Source organism: Camelus dromedarius, chromosome 11 (assembly GCF_036321535.1).
Source record: "Camelus dromedarius isolate mCamDro1 chromosome 11, mCamDro1.pat, whole genome shotgun sequence".
In the NCBI taxonomy this organism is placed as follows: Eukaryota; Metazoa; Chordata; class Mammalia; order Artiodactyla; family Camelidae; genus Camelus; species Camelus dromedarius.
Genome location: NC_087446.1, coordinates 34,551,929 through 34,579,799, shown reverse-complemented (window position 1 = coordinate 34,579,799; position 27,871 = coordinate 34,551,929). Strand labels below are relative to the sequence as shown.

The 27,871-nt window shown below is 37.4% G+C and overlaps 1 protein-coding gene and 1 pseudogene across 5 annotated transcripts in view; both read left to right on the top strand.

The window, feature by feature from the left end:
* The window catches only part of ANKS1B (ankyrin repeat and sterile alpha motif domain containing 1B), an 857,966-nt gene that overhangs the window by 12,902 nt on the left and 817,193 nt on the right, over positions 1–27,871 (top strand). The gene's annotated exons all lie outside the window — the stretch shown is intronic.
* Positions 9,772–27,871, top strand: part of LOC135322495 (interferon regulatory factor 7-like) — a 55,304-nt pseudogene continuing 37,204 nt past the window's right edge.

Genomic DNA, 27,871 nt, shown 5'->3' with positions numbered 1-27,871 from the left:
AAACTGGAGTCAGTCCTCTCAAAACCTGCTGCTGCTTTATCAACTAAGTTTATGTAATATTTTAAATTCTTTGTTGTACTTCCAACAGTTTTCATAGCATCTTCACCAGGAGTAGATTCTGTTTCAAGAAACCACTTTCTTTGCTCATTATAAGAAGCAATTTCTCAGTCTGTTCCAGGTCTAACATGAGATTGCAGCAATTCAGTCACATCTTTAGGCTCCACTTCTAATTCTTGCTATTTTCACATCTGTAGTTACTTCCTCCACTGAAGTCTTGAACCCCTCAGTAAGCCATAAGGGTTGGAATCAGCTTCTTCCAAATTATGGTTCATGTTGATATTTTGACCTCTTCCGATGAATCATGAATGTTTTTACTGGCATCCAGAAGGTTGAATCCTTTCTAGAAGGTTTTCAATTGACTTTGCCCAGATCTATAAGAGAAATTACTCTCTGTGGCAGCTATATCCTTACAGAATGTATTTCTTAAATAATAAGATTTGAAAGTTGAAATTACTCCTTGATCTGTGGGCTGCAGAATGGATGTTGTGTTAGCAGGCATGAAAACAAAATTAATCTCATTTTACACCTCCATCAGAGCTCTTGGATAGCAGTTGCATTGTCATTGAGCAGTAATATTTGGAAAGGAATCTTTTTTTCTGAGCAGTGGGTCTAAAGAGTGGGCTTAAAATATTCAGTAAACCATGTTGTAAAGAGGTGTGCTGTAATCCAGACTTTCTTGTTCCATTTATAGAGCATAGACAGAGCAGATTTGGCATAATTCTTAAGGGTCCTAGTATTTTTGGAATGGTAAATGAGCACTGACTTCAATTTAAAGTTACCAGCTGCATTAGCCCCTAACAGGAGAGTCAGCCTGTCCTTTGAAGCTTTGAAGCCAGACATTGAATTTATCCTTTCTAGCTATGAAAATCCTTTATTGTCTTCCAATAAAGGCTGCTTTGTCTACAATGAAAATCTTGTTTAGTGTAGCCACCTTCATTAGTTATTTTAGTTAGATCTTCTGGATACCTTGCTGCGGCTTCTACATCAGCACTTGCTGCTTCACCTTGCTTTTATGTTATGGAGATAGTTTATTTCCTTAAACCTCATAAACCAGCCTCTGCTGGCTTCACACTGTTCTTCTGCAGCTTTCTCAGCTCTCTCTCAGCTTTCATAGAATTGAAAAGAGTTAGGGTCTTGCTCTGGATTAAGCTTTGACTTAAGAGAATGTTGTGGCTCATTTGATCTTCTGTCCAGATCACTAAAACTTTCCTTTTATCAGCGATAAGGCTGTTTTGCTTTCTTATCATTTATGATTACTGGAGTGGAACTTTAAATTTTCTTCAAGAACTTTTTATTTTCATTTACAACTTGGTTGCTGCTTGATGCAAGAGGCCTAGCTTTTGACTTATCCCAGCTTTTGACATGTGTCCTCACTAAGCTTAATCATTTCCTAGCTTTTGATTTCAAGTGAGAGATGTGTGACTCATCCTTTCTCTTGAATACTTAGAGGCCATTGTAAGGTTATCAACTGGCCTAATTTCAGTATTGTTGTGTCTCAGAGAATATGGAGGCCCAAGGAGAAGGAGAGAGATACGAGAATGGCCAGTTTTATGAAGCAGTGAGACCATCCACATTTCTCTATTAAGTCTACTGTCTTATATGGGTGTGGTTCATGGCACCCCAAAACAATTACGATAGTAACATCAAAGATCACTGATTACAAATCACCATAACAAATATAATAATAATGAAAAAGTTTGAAATATTGAGAGAATTACCAAAATGTGACACAGAGACACAAAGTGAGCAAATGCTGTTGGAAGAAATGGCACTGATAGACTTGTTTGACACAGGATTGCCACAGACTTTCAATTTGTAAATAATGTAGTATCTGTGAAGTGCAATAAAATGAAGTACAAAAAAATGAGATATGCCTGTATATAAGTATAGGCTCATGGTTTATTATTTTATTGCATGGGTTATAATGCATTACTGACACTGTTAATTTTGATACTTTAATTGTCCCAGATTTATCCAGTACAAGTCCTTTAAGGCTGATTTCTTTGCATCATTTCTTTGCTTTTGGCATCATAAAATATTCCAGGACTCATCTTTCTTTGCATCACTCCTGGCCCAGCCATATCTCCAAGAAACCATAGTTCTTTTTATTGGAAAATGATCATTAGAAGCTAAGATTTGGGTGCCAAGTGTGCTCCTTGCTTTTGGAGTGTCACCTCTCTAAGATTTTCTCTGCTAGGGAGTAAAAAATTTATATATGTTTACATACAGAAATACACATATTTACATCTATATCTATATATGTATTGCAATCCGTGAGTTTACAGTGATATGTCTAATTCTAGTCCAACTTCACAGGCAGGATTCATTTTAGTTTTTCCCTTCCTATATTTATAACTTCCCTTTTCAGTAGTGAAAATCTTGGCTTCTCCTTAGTACATATACTTACTTGATAAATCCCTCTGTATGTAACCAGTTCCCCTCTCTATTGTCATACCTTCCCTGTGTCATTGCCCTCCTTATTCTACTCACGCTCTGCCACCCTTGCTAGGCTGTCTCCTACATAGGCACCCTCTTGTCCTTTTCAGGCTCTGATTCCTTATGCCAGTTGGCATCTACAGAGAGATATCTTTTTTATTTTGCTTGAGGTCTAATCCCCCTGCACTTGGTGTGACCCTTATGTGGGCATGGCCTCTTCACCATTTGGACTCTGACACCCCATGTTAGGATGTTCCCCTCTGCCACTACCATGCAGACACCCTTCTTGCCCTTTTGGGCTGTGATCCTCTCATATCATCCACCCTGCTATGGGGATGCCCTCCCCAGGTTGCCTAAGCTGTGACACCCCACAGTCAGCTGTCCCCAATATGGGCATCCTTCTCCCCTGGCTTGGGCTTTGTCACTTCACTGTAGGCAACTGCAGCTTCCCTCTTTCCTCTGGTGTGGATGCCTGCTTTTCTCTGCCCTGCTTAATGGCTTTAGGGACTGAATTATTCAGGAGGAGAAAGGAAATGAGTAGAAAGAAAAAGAGAAGAGTGAAAGAGGAAGTGGAAGAGGAGAGTAAATAATGCTCTTATTATCGATGATGATATTACTCCTACTACTCCTACTACTCCTACTACTCCCACCACCACCACCACCACCACTACTACCACTACTTCTACTACTACTAATCTCTCCAAGTCAGCAATGCCTGTACCCTTGTACTGGAAGAAAATCAGGCTTTGGGTATTTAAGAATTCTAAGTAACATGGAGATTATGACCAAAGCTTGAGTACTGTGTGGCAGTTCTCCTGAACACTGTCTCTCTTTGCATTTTGGAGGACAGATGATGAGAATTTGATAGGTTGGTCAGCACTTTGCATTTTTATGAGTTTTTCTTTTATGTATGTTGCTGTGGATTTGTAGTAGGCCTCCAGATTGACTGAGAGACAGAAAATCTTTATATATTTTTTGCTCTGTTTAGCTAAAGTCTTTATCATAATTGTCAGTGAAATGCATTCTCAAGAATTTCAGTAAGATGATGATATTGCAGAAAAAAGAGTTATAAAAGCACTGTCATTTGCTGAGGGAGTTGAGTTTGCAGAATTTGATAGAGATAAGGATTTCAGCAAGTAGGTTTTTCTTGTTATATGATATTCCCATTATGATTTTTAAGATGTTACAAATACATTATATTAGGAAATAGACCAAGTATATTTTAAAATAGGATAAATCTGCACTGGCCTTACAAAAATGATTTTTGCTCCAAATGAACCAAGATAGGAGGTAATTCATACTGGGTATCTCCCAGACTTTAAATTATTGCCAGGAATCCATAATTCCTTGAAACAAATCTGAGACAATGTCCAGGAAGCTCTTTAATAAGCATTTGATATAGCTGAGAAATACCCTCCTTATTTGCAAAAGGTGGGAAGAAAATAATTGGGAACATTTCAGAAATAACTCATTGCAGTTCTATTCTGTATTTTGAAAGACCATTCAGATTTTCATGCCAAGTCCAAGAAAAAATAAGCAGCAGGCAGTATTATCAATTGCTGCTCTCCTTTTCTAGGTCTGGGAAAACAAGTTCAATGGAAAGATGATTAGAATTTTGTTTTTACTACCTCATAAGGGAAGCAAAGAGGCCTGGATTTAAACAACATACTTACTGTGGAGGATAATATACGGGGATCTGAAGAGATCATGATTCCTACTCTTTTCTTACCTTCTTATCTTTTCTTATCATCAGCAGCACCTCTAATAATATATGACCTTTTCATAGTATCCCTTTTTGTATCTTGGCTTTCTATTTTTATGGATTTCTTGAGCTTTTATAGAAATCGTTCTTGAACTTTGCAGTTTGTGACATTTGGTAGCAGAACGTGGGAGTATACAGAGTATTCTACCCATTCCTGCCTATTCAGAATCCTTCCAAAACTCTTGAATCTGGGATTGACATATATTTTCTCAGCAGTGTATTCCATACATTGTTTCTGTGATGGAAAGCAGTTGAGGAAAAGAGTACAAGATCCATGTCTAATGTAACCTTCCTCAGAAGTCTTGCTTGCTTGCTCTTTACAGGGAAATAGGAGTTTAAAGGACTATACAAATCTTGTAGAATCAAGGAAAAGTTGAACTGCCAGGAGTTGGAAAGACCAGGAATCAAGGCAGCAAGGATCAGGCAGACAGGATTGTGTAGCATATATTAGGGGCTGCTGGATCTCTTTGGGATCCTCGTGGTTGGGGGGCGGAAAGTGACAAAATCTCAGAAAAAGGGCATGCGGAAAAAAATGTATTACCTTGACTATTTTGTGAACTTCTTGAGAGAATACACCCAGACCAGAAGTCTTTCTTCACCTTATTTTTCCTATTTCCTGAATATTCTTCCCTCACTCCTTTAAAGAGCCAGAATACTGTGTGATACAATTCGGCACCTTGTCCAGGATGACCGTGGTGTTAGTAGCAGTGTTATAACTGCCAGAGAGTTTCTAATAGCAAAGTTACTCAAAATAATTGCCTACCCTTCTCTTTTTCCCTGATTGTTGGCTGTGAACATTATCCCAACTCTTACTTTTACTACTACTACTTTAATATGTATTTATTTTAGATCGGTGAGAAGTCCATTTAGAAAACTCTTGGTGACTCTTAGTTGTCCATGGGCCCTGATCTGAATTGAGAATGTTAATCTAGAGTTGTAAATTTATATGGATTTGGACAAAGTCCAAGGTTTTACTGTTTCCTCTCAGTTGTTAGCGTTTCTAGGTTCCTTTTCTTTTTTCTCTCTGATTTCTTTCCTTAGTAATTAAGCTGTTTTTTCTTAGCAACTCAGCTGTATTAGGTTTTGCTGATAAACCCTGTAGCCAAGAAACTGGAAAATGCTCTATGATAGGAACAGAAAATTTAGGAAACATAAAGAAAGAAGGTGAAGAGAAAGAGACATGGTTTGACCATGGTTTTCTCAAGGTAATTCATGTGGTTAATTCAATTAAATACTTATGACACCAGATAACTGTCTTAGAAGTGTATAAAGGGACTTTAACCCTGCATAAATAGTCATAGTTTAGAAGAAAAGGGTAAAGCTTATCCAAGGGATTCAAGGGGCTTTACCTTTGGCTTTTAGAGCTTGTTACATGGATTGATTTAGGCTTTTAATCTATATCTTAGAAACATTTCCAAATATCCATAAACGGGAATCTTAAAAGAATTCTCTACATTCCACATTTTATACACCACACATTTTGATAATATTTTAACAGTCTTCTGTTCTTTTTGCAAATAAAGTGCTCATTTTGGCTGTTTTCCAGATACGACAGTTGGTGGACATGCTTCAGTTGATAAAAGGAAATTTTCTCTGCTTATCCACTCTCTCCCGTCTGCCCAAGATAGTGTGTCTGTCAATTGTGACCTGGTTTTGAAATAATTTATTAAATAGAGACGCATGATGTTACTTAAAATTTTGATATGACATTGAATTTTTAGTCCCTTATAATAAGCTCTTGACTAGATTCTCTGGGTAAGGGTTATTGCTCCTGGGATTTTAGAAATTTCCTAACTCCTTCAGTGAATTTGGACTCCGTTCAGTGTCAAGTATGAGAAATGTTTACTCAGGAAATTAAACACACTTGTTTATTCAGAAGATGAAGCATGCTGTATTTTTTTTTTTTTTTTTGCCATTAGAAAATTATTTTGGAGATATATTAATTTTATAGGTAAGGAGGATGTCCTTATTATTTAGTAGACTTCTTTAAAAAAGCAATAAATAAATGAATATAAAATGCTTATCTTTGATAAGAGTTTATTGTTTTCATTAAATATGTTGACATCTCTTCATTGTTTTTGTGTTAAAATTTAATATATGTGAAATAGACAGTAATTTAAGGTTTTTAATTTGTAATCTTTTTTTTGAAGTTGAGAGCGAAGTCTAAACAAATTACATTTATTTTAAAAAGTTTGTTCCTTAAAAATTATTCCCAGGTATCTATCTTAAATCAGTATCTCTGTTTTAGCTTTTTCTCTTGAACTTCAAACATATTATTCCCAATGGCCTTTTGAACATCTCCTCAACAGAGGTATGAAACTTGAAATTTTCACTATCTTTACCCACAGTTCTGCTCTGCCATTTGTATGGCTCCTTTGTGTTAGTGGAACCACAGTGCACCATTCATCTAAGCTAAAAACCCTAGAGCCGTCCTTGATCCTTTCTCTTCTTACTTGCATAAGAGGAATTGTTTTAAAACATGTTATTCTCTGACTTAGAAACCAGTCACTCTCCAGTGCTTAAAGAATGAAGTCCGAACTTTGAAATATCATTTGAGGCCTTTTGTGATTTGGCTCCTTCAAACTTGCCTTATTTTCCAACAGTCTTCTGCAATAGCATCCTCCAACCATACCTGATTCCTGTATTTGACATTGTTAGCAGGAATCATGGGCTTTCCATTGTTGTTCCCCCAGGGTTACCATCCTTCCCTTGTATACTGAGCAAAAGCCCTGTTCATCCTCCTAGACTCAATTCCAGCATAACCATGTCTTCTGGGAAGCTTTGCCTGATCTCTGTCTTCTGTGCATCCCTGTACCTTGTATACATCTATATTTTTGGCACTTAGAACACTGCATTGTAATTGTTGGTTTGCATGTTTGCCTTCCCACTAGACCCTGAGCTCCTTCAGGCCTGAAACCTTGGCTTAGTTATCTTTTAAAGTGCTGTGTAGATGTTATTACCTTATTCCTGGGACATATAAGGCCTTCAGACAATTATTTGTTGAATAACTAAATGAGTAAATAATTATGAAACAGGGCATACTAATGACACATAGTTTGGACTATATCTTTTTGGATTGTATCTTTGAGAGAAATTGTTGACTGAGAACATAGGTTTGGTTAGCACTCTCAGTGCTGAGAAAAATTAAACATTTTTTTAGAGTACCTATTATGTCCTAGGCACTGTGCTCATTGCCATACATGTGTTAGTTTACAGGACAATGAGACTCAGAGAAATTTAGTAACTGGATTAAGTAACTTGACTAAGTATGAAATAGTTGGATTTGGAATCCAGAATTGCCTGACTTAAAAGCTAATATTCTTTCCCCAGTGCTGAAAAATTATCAGTGATGGTGGAGGGGGCACTTTATTTTTATATCTTTAGAGGGAGAAAGAATATAATTTAGTTATGATCTCTTTTCTTGGGAACCCTGCTTGTTGCTCTAAAATTGAGAGACTGTACCAACCAAACCTGACATTAAAACTGTTTAACAACTGTTAAGGCACAAACACTGACCAATCAGATGTACACTGACTGTAAATATCTGGAGAGGCTATGTGGTGCACTCTAGCCCAGTATCAGTCTGGTCTGTGCACAAAATAGTTGGTTAGATCTGTTTAGAAGCTTCATATCTGTAAAGCTGAGAAGATAAGATTTTTCAGCATGGAATTGTGTTGCAGAATTCTTCTACCACCAGATTAATTTATTATATATGCTAAACTAATTAGCATTTATAGTAAGAATGACATTTAAGGAAAATGAAAGGAGATGTAGTAGAATAATGAAACTCTCATTTACGTGGTGTACCACCTTTCCTAAGACCCCCCAAAAAGCTTTACTAGTTTGGTACTTGGTTTCTCATTTATCCATCTGCTTGTTCATTTACTCATTCATTCATTCTGTTTACTTTCATTTTGAGATTGTTATTTTTGTCAATTCTGAGGACGTTCTATTTTTTTAAAGCTATAAAATAAGGATAATTGGATTGTAATCAGTCTATGAATTATTTATTTACATATCTGACTTATATATTAAGTTGTAAACCTATTATATTAGGTTGTGTCAACTCCAGTCTCTTTTCTCCAAACATTATTTCTCCGGTACAATCTAAAATAGTTCACATTTCCATGCCATTTGCAAATACAAAGCCTTCTTCTTCTTGGTATTTATTTCATCTATGCCAACATGATTAGGTTACCTTTGGACCTGATTTCTTTTGGAATTCATATGAAAAGATGTAACATTTAGAGTCACTCATAATCACTGTTCCTCTTCACCCTTTCTTTAGTCAATAGTGGCCATTTGATTCAAACACCTGTTAATCATTTGTTCTCAACCAGCGGCGATTTTACCTGCCAAGGGACACTCAGCAATGTCTGAAGAGATTTTTTGGCATCTAGTGGGCATAAGCCAAGGTGGCAGCAATCCTACAGTGCTAAGGGCAGCCATGCCTTACCCCCAACAAAGAATTATCTGGCCCAAAATGTCAATAATGCCAAGGTTGAAAAATCCGGATGAAAAGCACTTTACTCACGTTCTAAGACCTATAGTAAAAAGCTCAATAATCAAGTAAAACCTGCCTTAGGCTCAAGCTCATTCTCTCTTCTGCTGTCTGACCTACTGTGTTCCCAGGCCTTTTGTCTGCCTTGACCATTGAGACTTTGCCTTTTTCCCAACAATGCTATAATATACTGGTCCTCAAGTCCTTAGCTCCCTCCCTCCTAAGACACTGCTGTCCCCATTCGGTTCCCAAACTCCCTGGCTTGTTTCTCACTATGGAAAATGGGAAGACTCTAATCTTTTGTTTTCTGGACTTGGCTCTCTACACAGTCTGGTCTCCAACCCAGCCCGACCAATCTTAATCTCCTATTTCTCCCTATACCCGGGGTGACAGTATGGTTTGACACTGCATATCAGAGCAGCCTTTAAAAGATCTTCTCCTATCTAACTCTGGAGTCCTGGCATTTAATCTCTTCTTTCTGTAGTCACTTTGGGAGCTGTTGCCTACTTCTAGAACAGCCATTTAAGAGCCATTACATAGTCACTGGGAAAAAAAACAAAAACCAAGAAACATGAACCAGTAGCCTATAACTTGAGTTGCAGAGAACATACATTTAGATTGACTAAATTATGAACTCTTTCAGTTGCCGAAATATTTACTGAAGTACTGTGTTAGGCACCAGAGGGCAGGAGGATAAAAAAGAAAATTAGAGGATCAATTCAGCATGCTCAAGATCTGACTAATAGGGGTTCCACATGTGAATCCATGTATCCAAGCTCTTTATTGGTATTCTATGACACTTACTTTGGACTTGACTTTGGGACTTAATTTGGCCAATGAGCAGTAGAAAATTTGACACAAATGTAAAGTACTTTTTTGCTGCCTGTCTGAAACCTTTGTGATTATCATGAGGATATGCTTGAGCTATTCTGCTAAAGGATAAGATTCATGGAACAGGGTTTTGTCTTACTAATTTCATCTTAATTCAGTTAATGGCCAGCCTACCACAAATATGTGGGTGACGCCCAGCCAAGACCAGAAAGAACTGGGAGAAGATGACGGAGTAGAAGGACGCTCGCAGGTCACCCTCTCCCACAAATACACCAAGACCCACATCTACAGACCCACTCAGCCAACCAGAGCACCTGCGGAACTCCGACAGAACATCGCCCTCTTCAAAAGATAAAGACGCCAAAAATCTGGTAGGAGAAAAGGAAAAAAGAAAGAACAAAAGGCAAAGCAGCGCAGGACGGGTCCCGCGGGGAGGGAGCGGCAAAGGAGGACTGGCGCTCGCTCGCTGGGTCTCCCCTCTCCAACTGAGAGGCCAGCGGGACGGAGGGGGAGCCTCCGAGGCTCGGATCTGTACAGAGCAGCCCTTGACTAACAGAACTAAGTTAAACGGGCACAGAGCTTCCCCCCGACACCCAGCCTGAGACGCGGGCCGGCAGCGGCGGGCAGGGCCAGGATGCACAAGCCCGGCGGAGGACGGAAGTGGCTGCACGGAGGCAGCCCCGGGGAAACGCAAGGGGCTGCGCGCTGTGGCTGTGGGTGCACAGGGCAGAACAACCTGGGCCCTCCATAAAACAGCAAGGTTGAGGTGCTCTCGGGGGAAGGGTGCACACCCCCATCTCTGAAAACCCGCCGAAAGTTTTCGGGGGAAGAGAGGCGGGGCTCAGGCACAGCCGCCATATCCTCCGCGCTGAGCACTCAGGCGGGGGCGGGGGCGAAACCTGCATCCGCACTGGAGGGCTTAGCAGCCTCAAAGGCCAGACTGAGCCTGGCCTGCAGCCCGGGGCAGATAGGATCCTTCCATCCTGGTCGCTCAGAGAACTTGCTCCACAAAGACAAACAAGGAGCTGGGTTTTGGCTCGGAGCAGGGACAGGGCTGTCCCTCGGTCTTCCCCGAGCCCACCCTAGGAGCGCCGGCCAGGGCGGAGCGCCGGCCAGGGCGGAGCGCCGGCCGGCGGAGCGCGCAGCCGCACAGAGCAGCGGAGCTACCGGCGGCGGCGCAGGTAGAGCGAGAGCGGCCCCCCGTCTTTCGGGCAGGAACACAGCCCCTGACCGAGGTGCTGGGAGGGGGCACGACCCGCCCTCCTACCCGGCCAGTCTGCAACATCTGACTGCGGCATCCGGAGGGGCAGCGACCCGCCCGCCCACAGCAGAGAGCTGCACCTGACCCAGTGTTAGGAGGAGGCGCGATCCGCTTGCGGACAGGTGCTGGGAGCAGCACAGAAGACGGCGCCAACGGAGGGCCTCTGAAAACAGCAAGCTGAGCTTCCAAAACAGGACGAAGACAGAAAGACTTCACATTAAAAGCACACAGACTCCAGGAGAACACCGACAACCCCCCCCCCCTTTTTTTTAATCTGTTTTTACCTGTTCTATTTTCTATTACTCTCTTAATCTTTACTTCTTAATTCATTTCTATTTCTCTTGGGTTTTGATGTCCTGCTATTGATTAGACACAGGTTTCAAATACATCTATTCATCTCCCCCCCCCCTTTTTTTGTAAAGGTTTCAAAAGGACGTCTCAACCCGATTAATACTCTGCTTCAACTCACTCTTCTATTATTCATTACACACTGTTTTCAAACCCTCTTTCTCCCTTCTTTTAAAATTCTTTATTTTTTTTTCTTTTTTTCCTAAGTTCTATTCCTAAATAGGCATCAGATAGATAAAATCCTTAAGGACCAAAATAAACAACTGATACTCCATAAACCACAGTGCCAAAGAGGTATGAGCAAGATGAAGAAGCAGAAAAACCTTTCCCAATTAAAAGAACAAGAGAAATCCCCTGAAAGAAAGATCAACGAAATAGACATCGATAGCCTACTAGATCAAGATTTCAAAAAAGGAGTGATCGAATTGCTGAAGGAATTAAAAGAGATAGTGTTTAGAGATATAAAATATGTCAAAAGTGAAATTGAAGCTATAAAGAAGAGCCAAGTAGAATGGGTAAACTCATTGACAGAGATGAGGAATGATCTAATAGCTGTGCAAAGCCGACTAGATAATGCAGAGGAACGAATTAGTGATCTAGAAGACAGGGCAATAGAAAGCACCCATTCAGAAGAACTACAAGAGAAGCAAATAAAAAATAATGAAAATAGCATAAGGGACCTATGGGATAATATAAAGCGTCCCAATCTTCGCATAATAGGGGTCCCAGAAGGAGAAGAAAGATCAAAGGGGATTGAAAAGGTTTTTGAAGAAATCTTGACTGAAAACTTCCCAAACTTAAAGAAGGAATCAGATATCCAAGTACAGGAAGCTCAGAGGGTCCCAAACAGGAAGAACCCAAATAGACCCACACCAAGACATATCATAATCAAGATGGCCAGAGTCAAGGATAAAGAAATGATTCTAAAGGCAGCAAGAGAAAAGCAAAGAGTAAGTTACAAGGGAACCCCCATAAGGCTCTCAGCTGATTTCTCTACACAAACACTACAGGCCAGAAGGGAGTGGCAAGATATATTCAAAGCCCTGAATGAAAAAAAGATGCAGCCTAGGATCCTTTATCCAGCAAGGCTATCCTTGAGGATAGAAGGAGAAATAAAGAGTTTCACAGACAAAAAAAAAAGCTGCAGGAGTTTAGCAACACTAAACCCATGCTAAAAGAAATATTGGAAGGGCTATTCTAAATAGAAAAGCAGCAGGATGCTACAGAAATGAGAAACACACAACTGGAAAGGTGATAACTCATGAATTACAAATAAAGTAAACATGAAATTATAAAAGAAGACATACAAATCACTGAGAGTGGGAGAGGGAGGCAGGGAAATATAGAAAATTTTTTTCTTTCTTTTTTAAATTTTTTTAACAGTAGGATGGGTTTGAGATCATGTTACTATCAGTTTAATAAAAACAGTTATAGTAATGGGTTGATAGATTTACAAAAAAGGGTAACCACAAGCCAAAAATTTACAAAGGAGTCACAAAAATTAAATAAAATCCATGATAATACAAAGGAAAATTACCAAACCACAAAAGGAAGAAGAAAGGAACAAAGAGGATATACCAATTCAACTGCAAAGTTAAGTTCAAAATGGCAATAAGCACACATCTATCATTAATTACTGTAAATGTTAATGGACTAAATGCTCCAGTCAAAAGACACAGAGTGGCAGACTGGATAATAAAGCAAGAACCTTCAATATGCTGCATACAAGAGACCCACTTTAGGGAGAAGGACACATATAGATTGAGAGTGAAAGGATGGAAAAGGATATTCCATGCAAATGGAAAAGCTAAAAAAGCAGGTGTTGCAGTACTGATTTCAGACAAAATAGACTTTAAAACAAAGGCCATAAAGAAAGATAAAGAAGGACACTTTATAATGATTAAAGGAGTGATACAAGATGAGGATATTACACTCATTAATATATATGCACCCAATATAGGAGCACCTAAGTACATAGAAGAATTACTAACAGAGATAAAGGGGGATATTGATGGGAATACAATCATAGTTGGTGATTTTAACACTGCATTAACATCACTAGACAGATCTTCCAGGCAGAAAATAAACAAGGCAACAGAGAAATTAAATACTACAATAGAAAAACTAGACTTGGTGGGTATTTTCAGAGCATTACACCCCCCAAAAATAGGATATACATTCTTTTCAAGTGCACATGGAACATTTTCCAGGATCGATCATGTACTTGGGCACAAAAGAAACCTCAAGAATTTTAAGAAGATAGAAATTACCTCAAGCATCTTTACTGACCACAATGCCATGAAACTGGAAATCAACAACAGAGAAACAAAGGAGAACAAAAGGAAAACATGGAGATTAAACAATATGTTATTGAAAAAACAATGGATCAATGAGGAAATCAAAGCTGAAATTAAAAAATACCTTGAGACAAATGATAAGGAAAGCACAACCACTCAAAACCTATGGGACACAGCAAAGGCAGTGCTAAGAGGGAAGTTTATAGCGATACAGGCCTTCCTCAAAAAAGAAGAACAATCTCAAATAAGCAATTTAACCCACCACCTGAATGAATTAGAAAAAGAAGAACAAAAAGCCCCAAAAAGCAGCAGAAGGAAGGAAATAATAAAGATCAGAGAGGAATTAAATATGATAGAGATTAACAAGACCATAGAAAAAATCAACCAAACCAAAAGCTGTTTTTTTGAAAAAGTAAATAAAATCGACAAACCTCTGGCCAAACTCACAAAGAAGAAAAAAGAGAGAGCACAAATTAGCAAAATAAGAAAGGAAAATGGAGAAATTACAACAAACAAAATAGAAATACAGAATATCGTACGAGAATATTATGAAAAACTATATGGAACCAAACTGGATAACCTAGAGGAGATGGACAAGTTTCTGGAAACATACTGTCCACCAAAACTGAATCAAGAAGAATCTGAACACTTGAACAATCCGATCACTAGAAAGGAAATAGAAATAGCAATTAAAAACCTCCCTACAAATAAAAGTCCAGGACTGGCCGGCTTCACCGGGGAATTCTATCAAACATACAAAGAAGAACTCATACCAGTCCTTCTCAAACTCTTCCAGACGATTGAAAAGGAGGGAATACTCCCAAACTCATTCTATGAAACCACCATCACCCTGATACCAAAACCAGGTAAAGACACTACAAAAAAAGAGAATTATAGGCCAATATCACTGATGAACATAGACGCCAAAATCCTCACCAAAATTTTAGCAAATAGAATCCAACAACACATAAAAAAGATTATACGTCATGACCAAGTGGGGTTCATCCCAGGGACACAAGGCTGGTTCAACATACGCAAATCAATCAGTGTAATACATCACATCAACAAGAGAAAGGACAAAAACCACATGATCATCTCAATCGATGCAGAAAAAGCATTTGATAAAATTCAACACCCATTTATGATAAAAACTCTCGCCAAAGTGGGTATAGAGGGAACATATCTCAACATAATAAAAGCTATATATGACAAACCTACAGCCAGCATAGTACTCAACGGTGAAAAACTCAAAAGCTTCCCACTAAAATCTGGGACAAGACAAGGATGCCCACTATCACCACTCCTATTCAACATAGTCCTGGAAGTCCTAGCCACAACAGTCAGGCAAGAGAAAGAAATAAAAGGGATCCAAATTGGAAAAGAAGAGGTAAAAGTGTCATTATATGCTGATGACATGTTACTATATATAGAAAACCCTAAAAGGTCCACACAAAAGCTACTAGAGCTGATTGAAGAATTCAGCAAGGTAGCAGGTTACAAAATTAACGTTCAAAAATCAGTTGCATTTCTTTACACTAACGATAAATCAACAGAAGAAGAAAGTAAAGAAACAATCCCCTTTAAAATAGCACCCAAAGTTATAAAATATCTGGGAATAAATCTAACCAAGGAGGTGAAAGAATTATACACAGAAAACTATAAACCATTGATGAAGGAAATTAAAGAAGACTTTAAAAAATGGAAAGATGTTCCATGCTCTTGGATTGGAAGAATCAATATTGTTAAAATGGTCACACTGCCCAAGGCAATCTACAGATTTAATGCAATCCCTATCCAATTACCCAGGACATATTTCACAGAACTAGAAAAAATCATAATAAAATTCATATGGAACCATCAAAGACCTAGAATTGCCAAAGCATTACTGAAGAGAAAGAAAGAGGCTGGAGGAATAACTCTCCCAGACTTCAGACAATACTATAGAGCTACAGTCATCAAGACAGCATGGTATTGGTACCAAAACAGACATATAGACCAATGGAACAGAATAGAGAGCCCAGAAATGAACCCACAAACTTTTGGTCAACTCATCTTTGACAAAGGAGGCAAGAATATACATTGGAATAAAGACAGTCTCTTCAGCAAATGGTGTTGGGAAAACTGGACAGCAGCATGTAAAACAATGAAGCTAGAACACTCCCTTACACCATATACAAAAATCAACTCAAAATGGATTAAAGACTTAAACATAAGACAAGATACAATAAACCTCCTAGAGGAAAACATAGGCAAAACGTTATCTGACATACATTTGAAAAATTTTCTCCTAGAAGAAATAAAAGCAAGAATAAACAAATGGGACCTAATGAAACTTACAAGCTTCTGCACAGCAAAGGAAACCATAAGCAAAACAAAAAGACAACATACAGAATGGGAGAAAATTTTTGCAAGTGAAACCGACAAAGGCTTGATCTCCAGAATATATAAGCAGCTCATACGACTCAATAAGAAAAAAATAAACAACCCAATCCAAAAATGGTCAGAAGACCTAAACAAGCAATTCTCCAAGGAAGACATACAAATGATCAAAAAGCACATGAAAAAATGCTCAATATCACTAATTATCAGAGAAATGCAAATGAAAACTACAATGAGGTATCACCTCACCCCAGTCAGAATGGCCGTCATTCAAAAATCCACAAATGACAAATGCTGGAGAGGCTGTGGAGAAAGGGGAACCCTCCTACACTGCTGGTGGGAATGCAGTTTGGTGCAGCCACTGTGGAAAACAGTGTGGAGATTCCTCAAAAGACTAGGAATAGACTTACCATATGACCCAGGAATCCCACTCCTGGGCTTGTATCCAGAAGGAAATCTACTTCAGGATGACACCTGCACCCCAGTGTTTATAGCAGCACTATTTACAACAGCCAAAACATGGAAACAGCCTAAATGTCCATCAACAGGTGACTGGATAAAGAAGAGGTGGTATATTTATACAATGGAATACTACTCAGCCATAAAAACCGACAACATAATGCCATTTGCAGCAACATGGATGCTCCTGGAGAATGTCATTCTAAGTGAAGTAAGCCAGAAAGAGAAAGAAAAATACCATATGAGATCGCTCATATGTGGAATCTAAAAAACAAAAACAAAAACAAACAAACAAACAAAAACAAAGCGTAAATAAAGGACAGAAATAGACTCACAGATAGAGAATACAGACTTGTGGTTACCAGGGGGGCAGAGCATGGGAAGGGTAGACTGGGATTTCAAAATTGTAGAATAGACTACACTGTATAGCACAGGGAAATATACACAAAATGTTATGATAAGTCACAGAGAAAAAAATGTGACAATGAGTGTGTATATGTCCATGAATAACTGAAAAATTGTGCTGAACACTGGAATTTGACACAACATTGTAAAATGATTATAAATCAATAAAAAATGTTAAAAAAAAAAAAAAAAGACCAGAAGGAACTGCCTAACAAACTCAGCCAGAATCTGTTGACCAATCTTGCCTCGCTGACTGGTAGAATCCAGAGCAATAATAAATGGTTATTGTTTTAAGCCACTGAATTTTAGGATGGTTTATTAGGTATCTTTATTGTGGCTGTAGACAACTGATACAAATTGAGAACAAGAAAAAGTTCTGAAGGAAATTATCAAAGAAATATTATGAGCAAATTTCCTAGTACTGGAGGATAAAAATCTCTAGTCTGAAAAAGCTTCCCAAGTATGCAGCATAGTGAATGAGAAAAGACTATGACGCCACATCATGTTGAAATTTAAACATCATAGATTTAAATAAGATCCTAAAAGCTTTGTGCAGGCTCTAGACAACAAAAGAAGAAAAAACCCATAAAAACAAATCACACAGGAATGAACGGAAATCAGAATGAAATCAAACTTTTAGTAGTAATATTGGATTGTAGAAGACAGTGGTGCAAAGCTTTCAAAATTGAGGCGAAATCATTTTCAGCTTGATTTCTTTTTTTCTAATTTATTACATCAATATACATTGAAAACTCCTTCAGACAAGTTTATAATTTTTTCTTTGAATTGTCAAACATTTTCAGCTTGATTTCTTTATTCAGTCAAACTATTAATTAGATATGAAGACATAGAAGGATTAAAGCATTTATATCTTATATGTCCTTTCATAGAAGGCTTCTGGAGGATGAACTCGCAAAAAACAAAGGAGAAAATCAATAAAGAGAAAGATAGAGGATGCAGAAAACAGAGGATTCAGTATAAGAAGTCAGAGAAAAGAGGTTCCATGAAAATAGCTGTTCATTAGGCTTAGAGAGCAACTAGTCTAGATGGAGGAAAAGGATGGAGGACTAGGAAGGGTTTTGAGAGGAACAAATAGAAGCAATGAAGTAGTTGGTATATTTGAATATTTGAAAAAATCGACAGTTGACAAATGTGTTGTTGGACTTGGAAGAATAGTGATAGTTAAAGGAAAACTAAGCAAATGAAACAAATGATAATTATTACCTTAAGAAAGAAAGTTTTTCTAAGTATGGAAACAATATTCATTACATTATCTGGCTCAGTAATGAAGAATATGTAGTCATAGTCATGTTTTAAAGACTGACTACTGATTTAAATATATATTTATATTGGGAGAGAGAAGTGTGTGTGTGTTGTGGGGGAAGTGGAGAGGAAGGCTGATGGTGTAAGAGAGCCAAATTCTCAATTACTCTAATAGAAATTAAAATGATAATCTTGGAAGTTGATCAATCAAGAAATAGCCACATATGCTTCATATTTAGACCAGAACAAACTACTAAAAGAGTTGGAACAGGGATTTATGAGGTATGGGACTAAAGCAAATTTTGGCAGATTTTTTTCTGTTAAGGGCTAGAGAGTAAGTATTTTGGGCTTTATTGGCCAGTTTTTGCTGTTGTTAAGAAGAAAGCAGTCATTGACAGTTCATGAATGACTGGGCATGACTATGTTTCAGTAGAACTTCATTTACAAAAACAGAGGATGGGATGGATTTTGCCTGGGGGCTGTAATTTGCCAACGTCTCGACTTCTAGAGGGAGGAGGTGGGACAGGGATAATTTCCCTTTCCTAATTCAAACTCATTTATTGAAATTCCCTGCCTTTTCCCCCTTAAATGAGAGTAAAATAAAGAGTAATTTCCCATATTGCCCCTCACGTCAGTCCCCGTTCTCCTTTTTAACTGCTGAGATCCTAGTTTAGACTCTTGCCTGGACTAATGAACTGGTCTCTTAACCCCAATATTTGGGCTCTAAAATATGTGTCTAATTTAATGTTTATTTGTAAAGAGTTTGTGCTGTACATTATCTGAACTAAGTAAGTAACTAAGTCAGTATGTTCTCCAAATATTGACCCTGTGCTGTTTTCCCCAGAATTGTTCTCCCTCTTTAACATCTCAGCTTTTCAAAATTGTATATATATTTCCAAGTTCTACCTGAAATAACTGCTTCCCTAAGAAACTGTTCCTACTTTTCTCTCCACCAGTTTCCAAACCCCATCCAACTATCCAACCAGAGATGACTTTTCTGTCCTTTGGGAGAGATTGAGTTTTTGGGTCAGTTAGTCCTGAATTTGAATCTATACCCTGCTATATACTTGCTATGTGACCTTGAAAAAATGTTTTTATCCCTGTCTGAGCCTTTATTTTTCTTATCTATAAACATTTCATATGGTTCTTTTCAGGGTTAAAAGTGGCTTAATATTGTTTTCTTCCCTTCTCTTCACTTTTAACACGTAATATCACTCAACCTCACTTTATAGTCATTTGTATATTTCTGTTATCCCCCCTCCTTTAGCAATGTGAACTCAGATTGTATCTTCCTCAACTTAAACATCCTGAAGTATTGCTCAGTAAGCATTGATTGAATTGAATTGAATTAAAGAAGTATCTCAGTGTTGATCTTTAGCTGAAGAATTCTGATTTTATAATAAAATTAGAGAAATTTTGTATTCTATAGTTTGCCTGCTCCCTAATCCTTGTTACATGGTCTATTTTTATTAGTTCACGTCTGTTTTCTCCCACATTGCAAAGGAGGTGCAGTGTTGGAGAGGAGAATACAGTGACTTGATTTTTCCTTTGATGGGGACTAAGCCATATGTTTGTATTGAGTCAGCTACTCCAGACTGAATTCTCAATCAGATGGTCAGCAATGTTTAATTGAATTCCCAATATGTGTAAGGCTACATTGGATGCTGTCACTCTAGGGAAGTGTGACCATCTGGAAGAACTTTTTCAGAGAACCAGAATATGAGAATATGTCTCTTTTTATCTAAATTAAAATGGTACTAATTTTGGCAAAGTAAATAGCTGGCATAAATGCTACCTTTTGCCTCCTCCCTCTCCCTTTTTATCATTCTTTCAATCTACAAGAAAAAGGCATCCTTCTTTTTTAATGTGGCTTGGATGGTGTACTTTTCCCTTTTCTTTCCTTCCTAATTATTGGTAATTTGTGTAATACAAGAATCTGATGTTTAAAATCTTTTAGCTTTTGTATCCTTTTCTAACTGTCTGTGTGAGGCAAAATCCTAAAATGTGCCACTAAGATAATCCCTAGGACTGTGAATATGATGGCTGTTACTCCCTTGATTACATTAGGTTCTATAGCAAAAGAGATTTTGAGATAAAATTAAGGTTACTAGTCAGTTGACCTTAAGATAGGGAGATTATCTAGATAGGCCTAATATAGTCACATGAACCCTTTAGAAAGTAGTTTTCCCAAGTTGGTAGAAGGAGGGGTAGCTAAAGATTCAAAACACAAGAAGGATCCATTTTATTGTTGCTAGCTTGAAGATGGAAGGGAATACATGCAAAGAATGGAGAGCAGCTTCCAGCCAATAGTTAGCAAGGAAATGGGGCCTTAGTCTTGTAGTTGCATGGAACTGAATTCTGCAAACAACCTGAATTAGCAAGGAAGTAGGTCCTTCCCCAGAGCCTGTAGTTAAGAGCCCAGTCAAGTTGATACCTTGATTTTATCCTTGTGAAATACTAAATAGAGAACCCAGCTAAGCCCACGTGGACTTCTGACCTACAAAATGGAAATAATAAGTTTGTGATAATTTATTATGTAGCAATAGAAAACTAATACAACACAGATCTCCCATATTAAGAAATAAGTTCCATTTCCTGCCCCACTAGTTGTTGTCCTATTTCTTACTTCTAAACTAAACTTTTAAACTAGATTATATAAACTCACTGTCTCAATTTATACACAACTCACTGTTTTCTGAATGCTTCTACTTCTGTCTCTCATGCCCCAAAACAACTTTCTGATGAACTAGCAAACTCTTCCTTACTACACCTAAGGAACTCTTCTATACTCTCACTTTCTTTGGTGTTTTGTATTGTACATACTTGATTTTCTCTCTTGAAATTCTTTCTTTTTTTGTGTAATACTATATGATTCAGTTTTTCCCCCCTTCTTTCTTTGTTCTGGCTCTCTGTTTTCTTCACAAATCTAGCTACCAGTATTGGAATTGAACTCAGGAGCTATTGCAGGGAACCAGAAGAGGTAAAGAAAGAAACAGGGATATGAAGGAAACAGCTGGGGCAATCCAACTTAATTTTCCTAGACATCTTTCTTAGTATAAGGCTCTTCCTAAAGAGCCAGATGTGCTCCTTGGCCATTTACCTGTAGAAATCATATAGGTATTGCTTCCTAACAAACTGTCCCAAACTCAGTGGCTTAAAAACATTCACTATCATTCATACAAGTGCTGATTTAGGCTGGGCTCAGCAGGGTGGTTTAGGCTTGGTGGTTACGTGGCTCTGCTTCTCATGGTGGGTTGTTGCAATATGGGTTGGCTCTGCTGATAGTACTTCATGTATTTCTATCCCCTACCTCTTCTAAATACCCATAGTATCCAACAGAAATATTTATAGGTGTCATTCTCAAAGTATTTGAGTATACAGTATTTTTTAGATTCATTAATCTAAAACAATCCATGGTAAAGTCCTTCTTAATCCCAAAACAACCCAGTGGTAAAGTCCTCAGATGAAGCAGTTCAGAGAGGTCCTGCAGCTTGTGAGAAATCCCATCATGTCTGGAAGCCATGTGTCTTGCTTTGAGTCCAACTCCCATTCCTCTAAATCACAGGTGACATTTACTTTGCTTCTACATGTTATTTTTTTATGAATAAAATAAACTGTGGTCTCTATCCCATTAGGAACAACATCAAGACCTGGTTATATCACTGCACTCCTTAAAAACTTCAGTGACTCCTAATTGCCAACCAAATAAAGTAAAAGTTTCCTAGTTTGATTTTCAAATTCTTTCGTGATTTGACTCTAAATAATCTTTCCTCAGCTAACAGATTAAGCTGTATCTTCCTTTCTTCTTTATTTTGTAGGTAAGTTGTTACTTTCTTGCCTCTGTTTGTTACTCATTTATTTAACAAATATTCACTAAATATCTTCTATGTGCCAGATACTCTGCTAGGTACTAGAAATACAATGGAAAAAGTGATAGTCTCAGCCCTTTAAAACTTGAAGTCTAGTTGGGAGGAGAGATGTTAAATAAATAATTACACATATGTTATGATCTCATTGCAGTTATGAAGGCTTATGCTGTTGCCTCTTTTTTTTTTTTTCTTTACTGAAACCTACCATGATGCTACATGCTCTAATACTGTCTGTCTTTAAAAGCTCAGTTCAAATCATTCAAATCCTTGATAATGCGTTTCTTTATCTCAAGTGGAAGTCATTCTTCAAACTCTGGTTCCACTTTATCTGTATCTTCTGATGACTCACATCACTTTTTGCTTTGTATTATTATGTTTGAATATGCTTTCTCTTACATGATTTTTAAATTGGTAGTTTGAAATTTGAAGCACCTTCAAGTCAATCTTAAATATTTCAGTGTATTTCTCATAGCAAATTGGATGCATTAAGAAAGTTGTATTGTGGATTAGTCTTCTCAAGATTTTATTCTAAGTATCACTTTTTTTAAAGGAATTATTAAACTTGAGACATATCTAGTAGTTAGTATTAGAACACTTAGTTTCCAATTAAGTTTGCCAGTAATCATATGCTTTAGGGCAATCACTGAATTGTAAAATAATAATTTTTCTAAGTTTCTTTTATTTACTACATTGCCTCATTTAATCACCATAACAGGTCCATCAAGTAGATTTGGGAATCTCTATTAATGCAGTTGCAGTTTGGAGAAGACAAGAATACAATTTAAGTATATGATATAAAGAGAAAATACAAGTAATCTTAATTGAGACACGGTTCTTGGGTTTATCAGTTTCGCCAAATTTCTCTGCTAGTTTTTTCCTTGTACATTTTAATAACTCAAATATAATTTTAATTTTTATATGGTATCCTGATTTCATATAATAAAATCATTATATATTTCATTAATTTATTTAGGAGATTAAAAACAATTATAGCATCAATTCAGTATGCTTTAAATCATTATGCTTGTAGTGGTTATGCAGTCCTGACTACTTACACTGTCTCTTCTCTCCTCTCTTGATTTTTCTGATAAAACCTGTCAGACAGTGGGAAGCTTTGTTATGCCTAAGTCAAAGGACGTTAGTTTTCTTCATGGCACTTATTCCTGCAAGGCTGGAACTTACAACAGTGATCTAATTAGCAATATGTGATTTCCACTCATCTAATCTGACTATGTAGATGGGCCAAATACAGTTCACAGATCTTCTGACTTTGACGTAACTCCAGGGTATTTACTTTAAGTGTTGAGTCTCAAACAGATAATTATGAGATAATTATATTTTAATGTATGTGTTAATAAAATTCAAACCTATGAGATTGTTTCATGTAAATTTGGTTGAGCAACATAAATGACAGAAGTATTATTCTTAAAAGCCATTTACTTTCAGCCTAATGTAAGTGGTTTAGATAATTTGTGTGCCAACTTAGGTTGGCACTAAGGCAGTCATTAGTTTATTGCTAATCCCTGCACACCTGCATTTCAGCTGTCGTGGTTTGTAATATCACCAAAGGTCAAAAGAGGGTCTAACGGGAGTTTTTTTCTTGCTTTTTTTATGTAGGCTGTGATACATTTACTCTCTGTATTATTTCTGTGCCATTAGAATGGTCAACTGTTTTGCAGAATATTTAAGCAATTTTTACAAGGTATAGCATATAGTGAAGTACACAGATCCTGTGTACAATTCATTGAACCCAAGTCAAGATAGAGAACATTTCCAATACCCATAAACTGCCTTATGCCCTTTCCCAGTTAATGGGCAACGCTTGAGAGGTAACTACTGTTAAGACTTCTATCTTCATATTAGTTTTGACTTTGTTTTTGAAATTTTAATTAGTCTTTTTTGTTTAGCTTATTTTACTCATTTTTGAGATCTCTGCCTGGTGTTGCAAATAGTAGTAGTTCTTTTTTTTTAGTTAAAATATAGTCAGTGTACAATGTTGTGTCAATTTCTGGGGTACAGCACAGTGAGTAGTAGTTACTTTTAACTGTTGTGTAATTTTATTGTATAAATATACCACAGTTCATCCATTTCACTGTTGGTGAAGAACTGAGTTGTTTATGGATTTGGGCCATTATGAATAGTGCTTCTATGAAAATCCTATGTGTTTTGGTGTGTGTACACACACATATATATGCATTTCTGTTGGTTATAAACGTAGAAGTAGAATTTCTGGTCTACAGAGTAGGCATACTTTTAGTTTTACTAAATATTGCCAATTAGCTTTTCATAAAGTTTGTACAAATCTACATTCTCCAAAGCAATGTACAAAGTGTCAGTACTCCACAGCCTTGATGACACTTGATATTGTCAACTTTTTGAATTTTAGTTATACTGGTGGGTGTGTTATGGTATCTCATTGTATTTTAATTTGTATTACCCGGATAAGTGATGATGTTGAGCACCTTTACATTTACATTACACCTATACTTATTGGTCATTTGGATATCCTCTTTTATGAAATGCCTATCATGTTTGTTTCAGTTATTTGTTGCTGCTTAAACCAACAACAGTTTATTTTTTCACAGTTATATGGGTTGGCTGGGAATTTCCTCTCCTGATTTTGTCTGGATCATTCATGCAGCTACATACATCTGGGTGGCCTCTTGGGCTAGAAGGCCCAAGATGGCCTCACTCACTTGTCTATCAGTTGGTGTCGTCTATGGCTAGGACACCTTGGTTTTCTTTCCTATGACCTTTCATTCTCCAGTAAACTCATACAGCTTCTTTACATAGCAGTCTCAGGCTAGTGTTCCAAGAGGGAAAAGTGGAAGCTGCAAGATCTTTTAAGAATAAGCCTTGGAAGTTACATAACATACTTCCCTCACATTATTTTGATCAATGTAAATTTTGAGCAGCCCAGATTCGAGGTATGGAGGAGTAGACTCCACTTCTTGATTGAAGGAGCAGCTGTCACATTGCAAAGGGTTGTACTTAGCAGAATAGGAGGAATTTGTAGCTATATGTTACAAATTCCCACAGAGTCTTTTGCCTATTTTTTTTATTGGGTTGTTTTATTGATTTATAGGAAGGAACTTTTAATATATGTGTTGTGAATGTTTTCTGTCTATCTATAGTTGGTTTTCTGCTTTTTAATGGTGTGTTTTGATATATAGAAGTTTTAATTTTAATGAACTCTAATTCGCCAGGCTTTTCTTTCATAGTAATACTTTTGTATCTGATTTTGCTAGAGCTTTAGTAATTCATTTTAAATAATAGTGCTTGTAGGGCAAGGAAAAGAGTATCATTATCTATGATAAAGCCATTTACTCTCTTACTTCCATTCATTTATTCATTTAGCAAACTGTTGTTGGGTATTAATCAGGAAGTCAAGTATGTTGAAATATGTATTTAAAAAAGAGTTAAATTAAGACTTTGTTAGTTTCATGATCTTTGATGAAAATTAGTATGTCTGGAACAGTTTTTTTGAGTTGATTACCACATTCTGGGAGGTAGACCTAGTTTAAATAGTAGATCTCAAAACAGAATTTAATCTGAGATATTTTCAAACTGCTTTGAGCAAGTATAGAATAGACTTATAAACAAATTCTTGTGCCTGTGGGAGCTGAGCATTAGTTATTCTTTAAATTTTACATATCCTTTAAATTTTAAAGTTTAATTCTTTAAAAATAAACTTTCCTGTCTTGATTCTGTGCCAGTTCTTACTGATTCTCCTTTCAGAGAGGTCTTCCCATCCCCATTCTCTTACAGTATATTGTTTATATCTACATTACTATCTTATTCTAGTCTGTCTTGCTTTTGTTATTAGAGTTATTTCTGTTTTTTCTAGCCTATAATATTGTTATTCACAATTAACAAAACTATATGAATGATTATCAGATGCACTGAGTATTGGCCTCATGTTGGTCAATAAAGTGATTCCTACCTGGAGGATATGAAGTCTACTGAGAGATAATGTAAGTAAATATGTAGCATAGCAAGTGCTGTGATAGAAAAAGTAGAGAATACTATAGGAATGCTTAGAAAGGGTCCCTACCCCATTCTTGGATGTTAAGAGGAAGACTTTTTTGAAGAAGTGACATCCAAGCTAAGACCACTAGCTAAGCATCAAGGTAAGTGGACTAGATCATGTGGGACCATATAAATTATATCAAAGGAATTTGACTTTATTCTAAGAATAATGGGAAGCCACTGAAGGAGAGTGACATTATCATGATTGTTTTCCTTACTACTGTTGCATAACAAATTATGTACAATTTATAAGATCAAAGCAGCTATTATATATTGCTCATGTTTTCGTGGGCCAGTAATTTTTTGTTCGGCAGTGATCTGTCCACTGGGAAGTCCTCTTTTGGGGTCTCTCATTCGGTTGCAGTGGATGTCATCTGGGGCTAAAGCTGTATGAAGGTTCAGGTGGGCTTGGTATCTGATCTGGCTCACTCAAATGGCTGGTGTTGATGCTGGCTATTGGTGGGCACTCAGCTTTGATACTGGCCAGAGCAACTACATGTGGCCTCTCCAGCATGGTGTTTTTAGGGTAGTCAGACTTTTATACATGGAGACAGGCTTTGCTCAGAGCAAGTGTCTCAAGAGAATCAAACAGAAACTCCATGGCCTTCCCTGACTAAGCCTTGAAAGTTATAATAGTGTCACTTGTGCTGCATTTTATTGTTACAAGCTAGTCACTAAAACTGGCCTGAATTGAAAGGGAGGGGATATGGACTTTATCTCTTGATGAGAGAATTGTCAAAATTTTGCAGACATGTTTTAAAGCTATTACAGTCTTTCCTCTGGTCACAAATTATTTATAATTCTCTCAAATGCGAAATTCATTCTCTCCCAAGTACTCCTCCACTCCAAAGGCTTATCTATTCTGGCAGGATCTTAGGATCTGATCATCTAAATCAACTCCATGTGCACATGAGGTTCCTAATGTTCAGTTCCTCAGGTATGATTCCTGTGAACCAAAAAGGTAAGTTCTCTCTCTCCACATAGCCACTATACAGTAGTGATGCAGGAATAGGATAAATCATGATAGACATTCCTATTGTAAAAGGGGAGAAATGAATGCTACTTAGCAATTTTGAAATCCAGCTGTCCATGTGTTGCCATTTTCTTGATTAGGACTCAGTACTGCTTATTAGAATTGTTCTTGGTTGTTCTTGGTTCTGCTCTTTGGGTTCTTGATTCTTCCTTCTGAATCATTCATTTTTTTTTTTTCCTTAAGAAATGACCTCTTTTTACAGTTGGATAGATTTCTAAGCCTACCTCTTACCCATAGAAAGTTGGGTGTCCAAAATCCTCTTTTCATTTTGTACTTTTTCCCATCCATTTCAGTTTAAGCTGGGAATACATTTGTTAATACAGTTCCCTTAGAAGTTTTGTGGTCTTTCTGTGGATGTTGTTTACTCCGTTAGACAAAAGTCACTACCATAAACCTCATCAAGCCTGGTTCATCTTTATCTTGGGGTTATCTGTGAGGCTGCTGAAGGACGTGACTAATACCACAGTTTTAGATTTTTGTTAGAGCACTTCTTGTAGTAAAATCCTGTTTTGGTTACTACTATTGCCTTCCAAATTACTCAAAACTTAATTGTTTAAAATAACATTTTGCTCTGCTCACAATTTTGTGGATCATATGGTTGCAGTCAGATATTGGCTGTGGACATCTGCAGTCTCAAGTGGGTTGGTTGACCAAGGTGGTTTACTTACATGCTGGCAGCAGGTTTTGTCAGGTGGGTGCTAGACTGAGCTGTTGATTGAAATGCTTACATATAGTCTCTTCAACGTGGCAGTGTCAAAGTACTTGGATTTCTTATGTGGCCTCAGAGTGAGTGTTTCAAGAGACCTAAGTAAAGTTGTCTGGCCTTTTCTGACCTAGCCTCAGAAATCACACAGTGTCACCTCTGTTGTATTCGCATAGTTACAAGCAACTTACCAAGGCTGACCTAATTCAGGGGGAGGGCACATAGATCCTACCTC